A 9,039-nucleotide genomic window follows, 5' to 3' on the forward strand; every position below is an offset into this window, starting at 1 on the left:
CTTTCGGAGTGCCGCTCCTTTTTCGGCGCTCCGAAAGCTCATGCTACCAAATAAACCTGTTGGACTTTAACCTGGTGTTGTGAGACTACTTACTGTGCCTACCCCAGTCCAATGCCGGCAACTCCACATAATCCCTAATTTTAAAACAGTGCCCTGTGGTTCTGCACTCACCCACTCTTCTACCTTGTCAAGACTATTCAGGATCTTTTTTACTTCCATGAAATCACCCCTCGCTGTTCCGAACTCCAGTGCAAACAAGCCCAGTCTGTCCAAAATATCCTCATAAGACAACCTTTCCAACAACTTGCAACACTTCTGTGAAATAGCTGTCTCTATTTATTTTACTGACACAAATATTATGCACAAGATATATTTTCTAAACCTTTAACAGCCTGGTATACCTTTGAGTTGGCTACTCGGATGCTTAGTTTCCAGCAGAAAACTATCCAGTAGTTGCTCATACCTTAGACACTAGAGTCAGCCTGTGTCTTCTTTTACACATTACTTCCAGCTTTATCATTCTTGCGACTTACTGACCAGAACCTGATCTTGTGTTTTGGCCACACTGCACTTACAGCTTGATCATTAACTTCTCTAACCTATATTCTGCTGGTTTGGCTCTGTAGTTCAGCAAACATTGGCTTTGTTGACTGCCACTTTTCCCTGGTTTTCCCGTTGGTGTCCTTCAGCTTCATTATCAGTGGTGTCAACATTCTTTATAGATTATGTATGTAATTTTCATTTGTTGTTCCTTCCTGCCTGTACTTGCCCGCATTAAATTTCATCTACCATTATCTCACTTGTTCTGTAATTTCTGAGATTACGTCCTCTGATTTCACTGCCCCTCCTGGTTTGGTATCGTTTTTCCAATTTGACCACTTTGTATTGTGTTTCTGAATCCAAGTCGTTATGTAAATTAGAAAAGGTGGTGATGCCAGCTGGTACCAGTAAAGGAACCATAAAGTTGCGTGAATCTTATAAACACCCAACTGCTTTACTAATGTCCTTGTTATTCTTATACACTTTGGCTTGTATATTCCTTTAGACCCACTCCATTGTGGTTGACTGTTAATTGCCTTCTTAAGCAGTCTTGTTTATATTAAAACACTAAAAAGAAAAAAAACTGAATTAAACCAGGGAGACCACTTTGGCTGCAACCTTAGCATCATAACAGTACACAACAAAAGCACACATAGCTCAGTCAATCCTACAAGGCTCTCTTCAGTAAAACCTGGGGGTTTGTACTAAATTTGGATGAACTGTTCCACAAACTAATCAAGCAATGGCCCAATATTATCACCAACTCTGAATCATTCCCATCAACCAACATCCCAGACATCTCCATTATTATCTCTCAGTATGTCTTGTCCAGCTGACAGGATTGACCTACTAAAGGCACACTGGTATATAGGGAATGGGGGTAGGTGGGGAGTAGTCCGCAGAGTCTTCACCTTTGACTTTGGAGCCCATAGGCCTCATAACTTCATCTGAAAAATGGGCACCAAAATTTCCAGTTGATACTACTTACTGCACTGCCTTGGCTAATGAATCAGCAGTCGTTCATTTTGAATAATACTTGGAGGAAACACTAAGCATAGCAAGGGTACAGAATTTCCTCTGGGTGGGGGACTTCTATGTCCAATGCCAAGTGTGTCTTCTTATTAGCACCATTACTGACTGAGTCCTGAAGGACATAGCTATCAGAGTGGGCTTGCCGGAGGTGGAATTAACTTAAGGGAATAATTTACTTGACCTCTTTCTTGCCAATCTACTTGATGTTGATGCATCTAATAATTATAGAATTATTAAGGCACAGAAGGAGGCTGTTTGGCCCATCACTTCTGCACCGAGCTCCAAATGAGCCATGACTTAGTGCCATTCCTCTGCCTTTTCTCTATACCCCAGCACATTGTTTCGAAGAAATCTATGCTTGCTCATTGTCAATAGTGCTATCAACTGGTACAAACTCTGCACTTATTTATTCAGTTTGCGTTCTGCCAGGACCACTTGGCTGCAGACCTCATTCTAGCCTGGACCCAAGAGCTGACTCCCAAGGAGAGGCAAGTCACTGCTCTTGATATCAAAGCAATTTGGGTGCAAAATTGGGTTTCAGGGGCTGTTCAGATGTTAATATTACAATCCTTTCACAATGAAGTGCATGATATAGTTCTAAATGAGAGCAGCTTTTACTAATTGGGGAAAGATTAGGGCATTATTCTTAAGTGTATATATAAGAGCTGGTTTCTACCTGTGAGGGTTGGAAAAGTGAATCTGTGTTCCCTGGATTATGTGATTAAGCCTACGTTAAGAAAAGACTGGCTGCAGGTTCCTCCTTTTCTCAGTGAAGGAGTAGTGAATTATAAGATCAGGGACAAAAATGGCACCCATTCCATGCACATCTGCTGTGGATCATGTCAGAGAATGTAATAGTAAGGCATTTTCGTGCACAAAGCTACCATCCTCCAGTAGTTTGCAAAAGAGCAGTCCATGCTGTCGATCAACATGCAGCATTGATTTGACACCATTGGTGTCATTTTGGAGCTCCATGCTCCAGCTGACAACCCCTTTTTACCTCCTTGTCCTCCTCCGCCCCCCCCCCCCCCCCCCCAAACTATAGTAACAGCTAGAATAAATCAACCAGCTACTAACCTGTGGTAATTGATGATACATTGAAGTAACACTTTTTTGCGAGCCCTTCATGCGGCTTAACCCATAAACACAATGGACATTATTGTGGTTTGTTTTCTTTCATAGATGCCGATAAGAGCCACAGATCTCTGTCATTTTAAAAGTTCAGTTTATTGTGTTACCATCTATTTTCTTCAAGTCTGCATATTATTATAATCTTCCCTGGCAAACTGGGTCAGTTTATCAAAACAATATTTAAATACAATACAGCCCTCACTTTTAAATTTATTTTTATTAAGTTTTAACCACAATCATCATAGAAATCATAGAAACCCTACAGTGCAGAAAGAGGCCATTCGGCCCATCGAGTCTGCACCAACCACAATCCCACCCAGGCCCTACCCCCATATCCCTGCATATTTACCCTCTAATCCCTCGAACCTACACATCTCAGTACACTAAGGGGCAATTTTTTTAGCATAGCCAATCAACCTAACCCGCACATCTTTGGACGGTGCGAGGAGAACGTGCAAACTCCACACAGACATTGACCCAAGCCGGGAATCGAACCCAGGTCCCTGGAGCTGTGAAGCAGCAGTGCTAACCACTGTGCTACCGTGTGCCCATTCATAATGGGCTGCCCAATCATAATGAATCACAGTACAGAAAATAGCTTACAGTGCAGCAATAATTTAATTAACGTAACATGAGGTTAAAGTTCAACAGGTTTATTTGGTATCACGAGCTTTCGGAGCACCGCTCCTTCATCAGGTGAGTGGAGAGTTGGGTTCACAAACACGGTATATATAGACAAAAACTCAATTGCAAGATAATGGTTGGAATGCGAGTCTTAACAGGTAATCAAGTCTTTACAGGTACAGACAATGCGAGTGTAGAGAGGTTTAATCACAGGTTAAAGAGGAGTGAATTGTCTCAGGCCAAGACGGTTAGTAGGATTTTGCAAGCCCAAGCTGTGATTAAACCTCTCTCCACTTGCATTGTCTATACCTGTAAAGACTTGATTACCTGTAAAGACTCGCATTCCAACCTTTTGGGCGGCACGGTAGCACAGTGGTTAGCACTGCTGCTTCACAGCTCCAGGGACCTGGGTTCGATTCCCGGCTTGGGTCACTGTCTGTGTGGAGTTTGCACATTCTCCTCGTGTCTGCGTGGGTTTCCTCCGGGTGCTCTGGTTTCCTCCCACAGTCCAAAGATGTGCGGGTTAGGTTGATTGGCCAGGTGAAAAAAAAAATTGCCCCTTAAGAGTCCTGAGATGCATAGGTTAGAGGGATTAGAGGGTAAATATGTAGGGGTAGGGCCTGGGTGGGATTGTGGTCGGTGCAGACTCGATGGGCCGAATGGCCTCCTTCTGCACTGTAGGGTTTCTATGATTTCTATGATTATCTTACAACTGAGTCTTTGTCTATATATACCCTGTTTGTGAACCCAACTCTCCATTCACCTGATGAAGGAACAGCATTCCGAAAGCTCGTGATACCAAATAAACCTGTTGGACTTTAACCTGGCGTTGTGAGACTTTTTACTGTGCCCACCCCAGTATCTCCACCTCTTAATTAACGTACATTTAGAAAAGAAAGAGAAAGGAAAAGAGAGTTGGAGGAAGAAAAAGGAAAAGAAAAAAATGAAAAGACCCTCCCTAGGAGCAAAAGAAATCAAGGAGAAAATCAACAACGTCATAGGACAGATATAGTTTCACATGACATAATAGGGTCAGTTATATGAAACTAGAGAGCTATAGTTCCTTAATATAAGCTAAGAAAGGTTGCCAAGCTACGTAAAATTCATCACTGGACTCTCCTAAAGTGCTCTTTATTTTCTTAGGTTTGAGATGCTGTGTAAGGTCACGTATCCAATTAGTAAGAGAGTGTGGGGCAGACGGCTTCCAATTTAATACAATTATGTGTCTACCCAATGATGTTGAAAAGGTGAGTGCATCAGTCTGAATTTTTGTAAGAGGGATGCCATATGGTTCCACTCCAAAGAGTGCTGTAATAGGAGAAGGTTCAATGCTACTACCAAAAGGATGAGAGTGATGTAAAAACATATGTCCAAAACAAAGCCAATTTCTAACACACCTACTGCATATAAATTAGAGTCCGGGGCAGTATGACATTTATCACAGGTTAGATCAAAATTTGAATAAATCTTAGATATTTTAACTTTTGATAGATTGATACGATGTAAGATTATAAATTGTAGAAGCCATGTCTTGCACTTGCACATACAGATGAGGGAATGTATTTGAAAGAGAATAGACTTCAAGTTATCTTCTGATAAATCTGAATCAAAATCTTGCTCCCAAAGAGATTTTAAGGTAGAAATCGAGGGGCAGTGTAGTGAAAAGATAGGAGAATATAATTTGGACATGAACAAAAGGATTTAGTTCTAATATAATATTAGAGGTGAGTTAGGAAGTATTAAAGGAAACTGAATGATGTGAAAAATCTTTGATTTGTAATGAGCGAAAGAGGTGTGCATGTGGGGCAGATCATATTTCCGAGAGCAAGAGTCAAAAGAAGCAAAAATATTATCAATATATAAGTTAGCAAGGGTTTTGATGCCTCTCACATGCCAGACTTGAAAGGCAGAATCTCCTATTGAAGGCGGCAATAAATGATCTGCAGCAACAGGCCTGCACAAAGAGAGAGATTGTAGCCCAGAGTGTGTCCTGAACTGGGTCTAAATCTTAAGGTTTAAGGAAAATTGACTGGTTGAAAGAGGGAGGAATGGAGAAGCACAACAGAGCAGGTAGAGATGTGGATTGACAGGAGGCTGCTTCCAATTGCACCCATTCTACAAACTCACCCATGTGTAGGATCAACTGGTTTGTGTAGAAGCCTTGAAGACAACAAAAACACCACACCTTGTAGACTTTTGCAACTTGAAATTACCACGGAAAGCTCCAAATACTCATTGAACTTTAGCAATGGCCAGAATAAATCAACCAGCCACTAACCTGTGGTAGTTGATGGTACATTGAAGTGACACTTTTTTGCGGGCCCTTCATGCTGCTTAACCCATAAACACAATGGGACATTACTGTGGTTTGCTTTCTTTCACAGATCCCTATAAGAGCCACAGATCTCTGTCATTTTAAAAGATCACATCTATAGATGTTTCCAGTTATTTTCTTCAAACCTGCATATTATACTCTTCCTTGGCAATCTGGATCAGTTTATCAAAACAATATTTAAATATAATACAACCAGCTGGGTCCAAATGAAGCCAAAAATCAATTTCACGGATATTAGTAGACCAAAGATAAAACTGAAAATTTGACAGTACGGAGACCCCAATGGGAACGTCATTTGTTGAGGGGGGGAGGGGGAGGGGGAGGGTCGGTGTGTGTGTCTGGAATCTTTCATATGTGGAGGTGAGCTGCAGTGGACATGGGAGCTGGGGATGGCAACAGTGGCTGTTGGGTGGGGGAGGGAAGAGACCGATAATTGGAGGAAAGGGGGGGATGGGTGCAGGCACTGACTGTTTGGTGGGGGTGGCGGGTGTGGTCAAATGCCAGCCAGCTCCAATCAGTGAAGTTGGTGGCAGGGGTTGAGTGCAGGCTCCAATTGGGGAGGCGGTGGGAGGGTGGGGGGCTGGTGTGGGTTGAATGCCTGAATGCAGTCTCCAATCAGGGGTGGGGAAGCGGCACCCAAATATTGCAAAGTAATTGTCTTAAAATTTACTATCCAGAAAGGTGTGTGTGTATGTGTGTGTGTTGTTGTTGTTGATAGGAGTCAGGCGTAGCAAAGGTGAGGAGGCAGCCACAGGGACTGCCACGTGTGGAGCAGGAGGGGCTGTGTGAAAGATTGCCTTGGGGATCTGTGACTTGTAAGAAAAGAAATAAAACAAAAAATAGCCTTTACACCCCGTGCCCACCCCCTTCCATCTCCCTCAGATACCCTCTTCTCCAACACACAAACCTCAAATCCCACGTCCCATCCTTGGCACTTTATGCGTGCCCTCCCATCCATTTACATGTGTAACTGCTTCATGAACCATGTTCTCCAATGTAAACCATCTCATTTCGCTGCCCTGGTGAAAATGATGGGTGCTGAGTTAATCATAGAATCCCTACAGTGCAGAAAGAAGCCACTCGGCCCATCGAGCCTGCAGCATCAACAATCTCACTCAGGCCCTGTTCCCATACACCCCACGCATTTACCCTGTTAGTTCCCCAAGGGGCAATTTAGCATGGCCAATCAACCTAACCGGCACATCTTTGGATTGTGGGAGGAAACTCATGCAGACACGGAGGGAATGTGCAAACTCCACGGGCAGTTAGTTACCTGACCCCGGAATTGAACCCGGGTCTTTGGCGCTGTGAGGCAGCAGTGCTAACCACGGTGCCTCCGTCCCGCAGGACTTTAAGAGCAGGACTTCTGAAATCAGGGCTCTGGCACCAAAAGTAGGAAAATTCAGAATAAAATCACGCAGCAACAGGAAACACCAGTAACTGAAAATTAAAATAGAAGAAAGATAAAACCTTAAAATATGAAAAAAAGCAAATGAGAACATACAATTTCTTTTCTACCGCTGAGTTATTTTTTGCTGATATTTTTAGTACACTGTAATTGTCCGTATGACTCTTTCTTTGCAGTTATGTCGAGTTAGTTCTCCTTTTAGCTGAACTGAATATGCGTACCATTATTTTTGTTGTGACAGTCTGAGTAGTGATAAACCTCTTTAACAGTGGTGTACAATCATTGTGTTTTCCATATGTGACAGCCATGGTTCATTTGGTGTCCGTCCCGTCTCTGAATCAGATTGTTTCCCACTCCAGGACCTGAGCACCAAAAATCTCAAGGCTGACACTTCAGTGCTGTACTGAGGGAGCTCTGTCTTGTAGGAGGTATGATGCACCTCAATGAGCACCCGGAAACAAGGCTTTAGAACTGAAGGCTTTAATACATTAACAATGAAACTACTAACACAAATTCACCCGTTCAGACTGAAGGGGTCCTGCCGGAGCAGGGGGTCTTATACCCTGCCACCGGAGGCGGGACCCCACTGGAGTGTGCCATGATAACACTTAGGACAGGTAAACACCCTAACCCAACAACATAGTACAACCCCCATAACAACAACACCCTAGCCCAACAGTAACACAATAACAACCCCAGTGGTGAACCAACGATGGTTCACCACATTCACCCCTCCTTTAGGAACCAAAGGTGGCGGGGTGGATGAAAACAGACAATGACAAAAAAAATAACAGGATTCACAAGTCCAGACGGTCTGGAGGACCACACCGACGCTGCGATCTTCTCAACACCGGTTGCGAAACCGGAGCAGGTGCTTGCGGTGGCTCTCTCAAAGCAACATCTGGCTGTCCCCTCAAAGACTCCCGGGCCGGCCGGCCCTGATGAGGCGATGGTGTAGGGGATCCTGGAACGTTTGGTGGTGGTGGTGGTGGTGATGATGGTGGCGCCGATCTCCGAGTCTCAGGCAAGCTGTACATGGGAGTAAAAGTGTTATGCACTGGTCCCGGTGCTGACCGCGCCACGTCTGGGGAAGTAATGAGGAGTAGTGGATCTGTGACTGGGGGAATAGGAGCGACAGGAGTTGCTACGTCCCCTGCGGGCGCCAGGTCTCTAATGGAGACAGTGTCCTCTCGCCCGTCAGGATATGCCACATAGGCATACTGAGGGTTGGCGTGGAGGAGTTGGACCGGTTCGACCAAGGGGTCGGACTTGCGAGCCCTCACATGGCGCCGCAGAAGGACGGGTCCTGGGTACGTCAACCAGGCTGGCAATGAGGTCCCCGAGGACGACTTCCGAGGGAATGAGAACATCCTCTCGTGGGGAGTAGCATTGGTTGCCGTACACAGGAGGGAGCGGATAGAATGGAGCGCAGTTGGAAGGACCTCCTGCCACCGGGAGACTGGAAGGCCCTTGGATTTCAGTGCCAGTAGGACAGCCTTCCAGACTGTAGCATTCTCCCTTTCCACCTGTCCGTTACCCCTAGGGTTGTAGCTCGTGGTTCTACTAGAGGCAATCCCGAATGAGAGCAGGAATTGCCTCAAGTCGTTGCTCATGAACGACGAGCCCCTGTCGCTATGAATATAGCAGGGGTACCCGAACAGGGTAAAAAGCTCACTGAATGCCTTGATGACGGTGGCAGTCGACGTGTCCGCACAGGGGAAAACAAACGGAAACCGGGAAAATTCGTCTATTATGTTAAGAAAATAGACATTCCGATCCGTTGAGGGAAGGGGGCCCTTAAAATCTACACTCAGCCTCTCAAAAGGGCGAGTGGCCTTGACCAAATGTGCCCGGTCTGGTCGATAAAAGTGTGGTTTGCATTCTGCGCAAATCCGACAACTTCTAGTAACTGACCTGACCTCCTCCACCGAGTAGGGTAGGTTGCGGGCTTTTATGAAGTGGTAGAGTC

The sequence above is a fragment of the Mustelus asterias genome, chromosome 17 (assembly GCF_964213995.1).
Source record: "Mustelus asterias chromosome 17, sMusAst1.hap1.1, whole genome shotgun sequence".
NCBI lineage: Eukaryota > Metazoa > Chordata > Chondrichthyes > Carcharhiniformes > Triakidae > Mustelus > Mustelus asterias.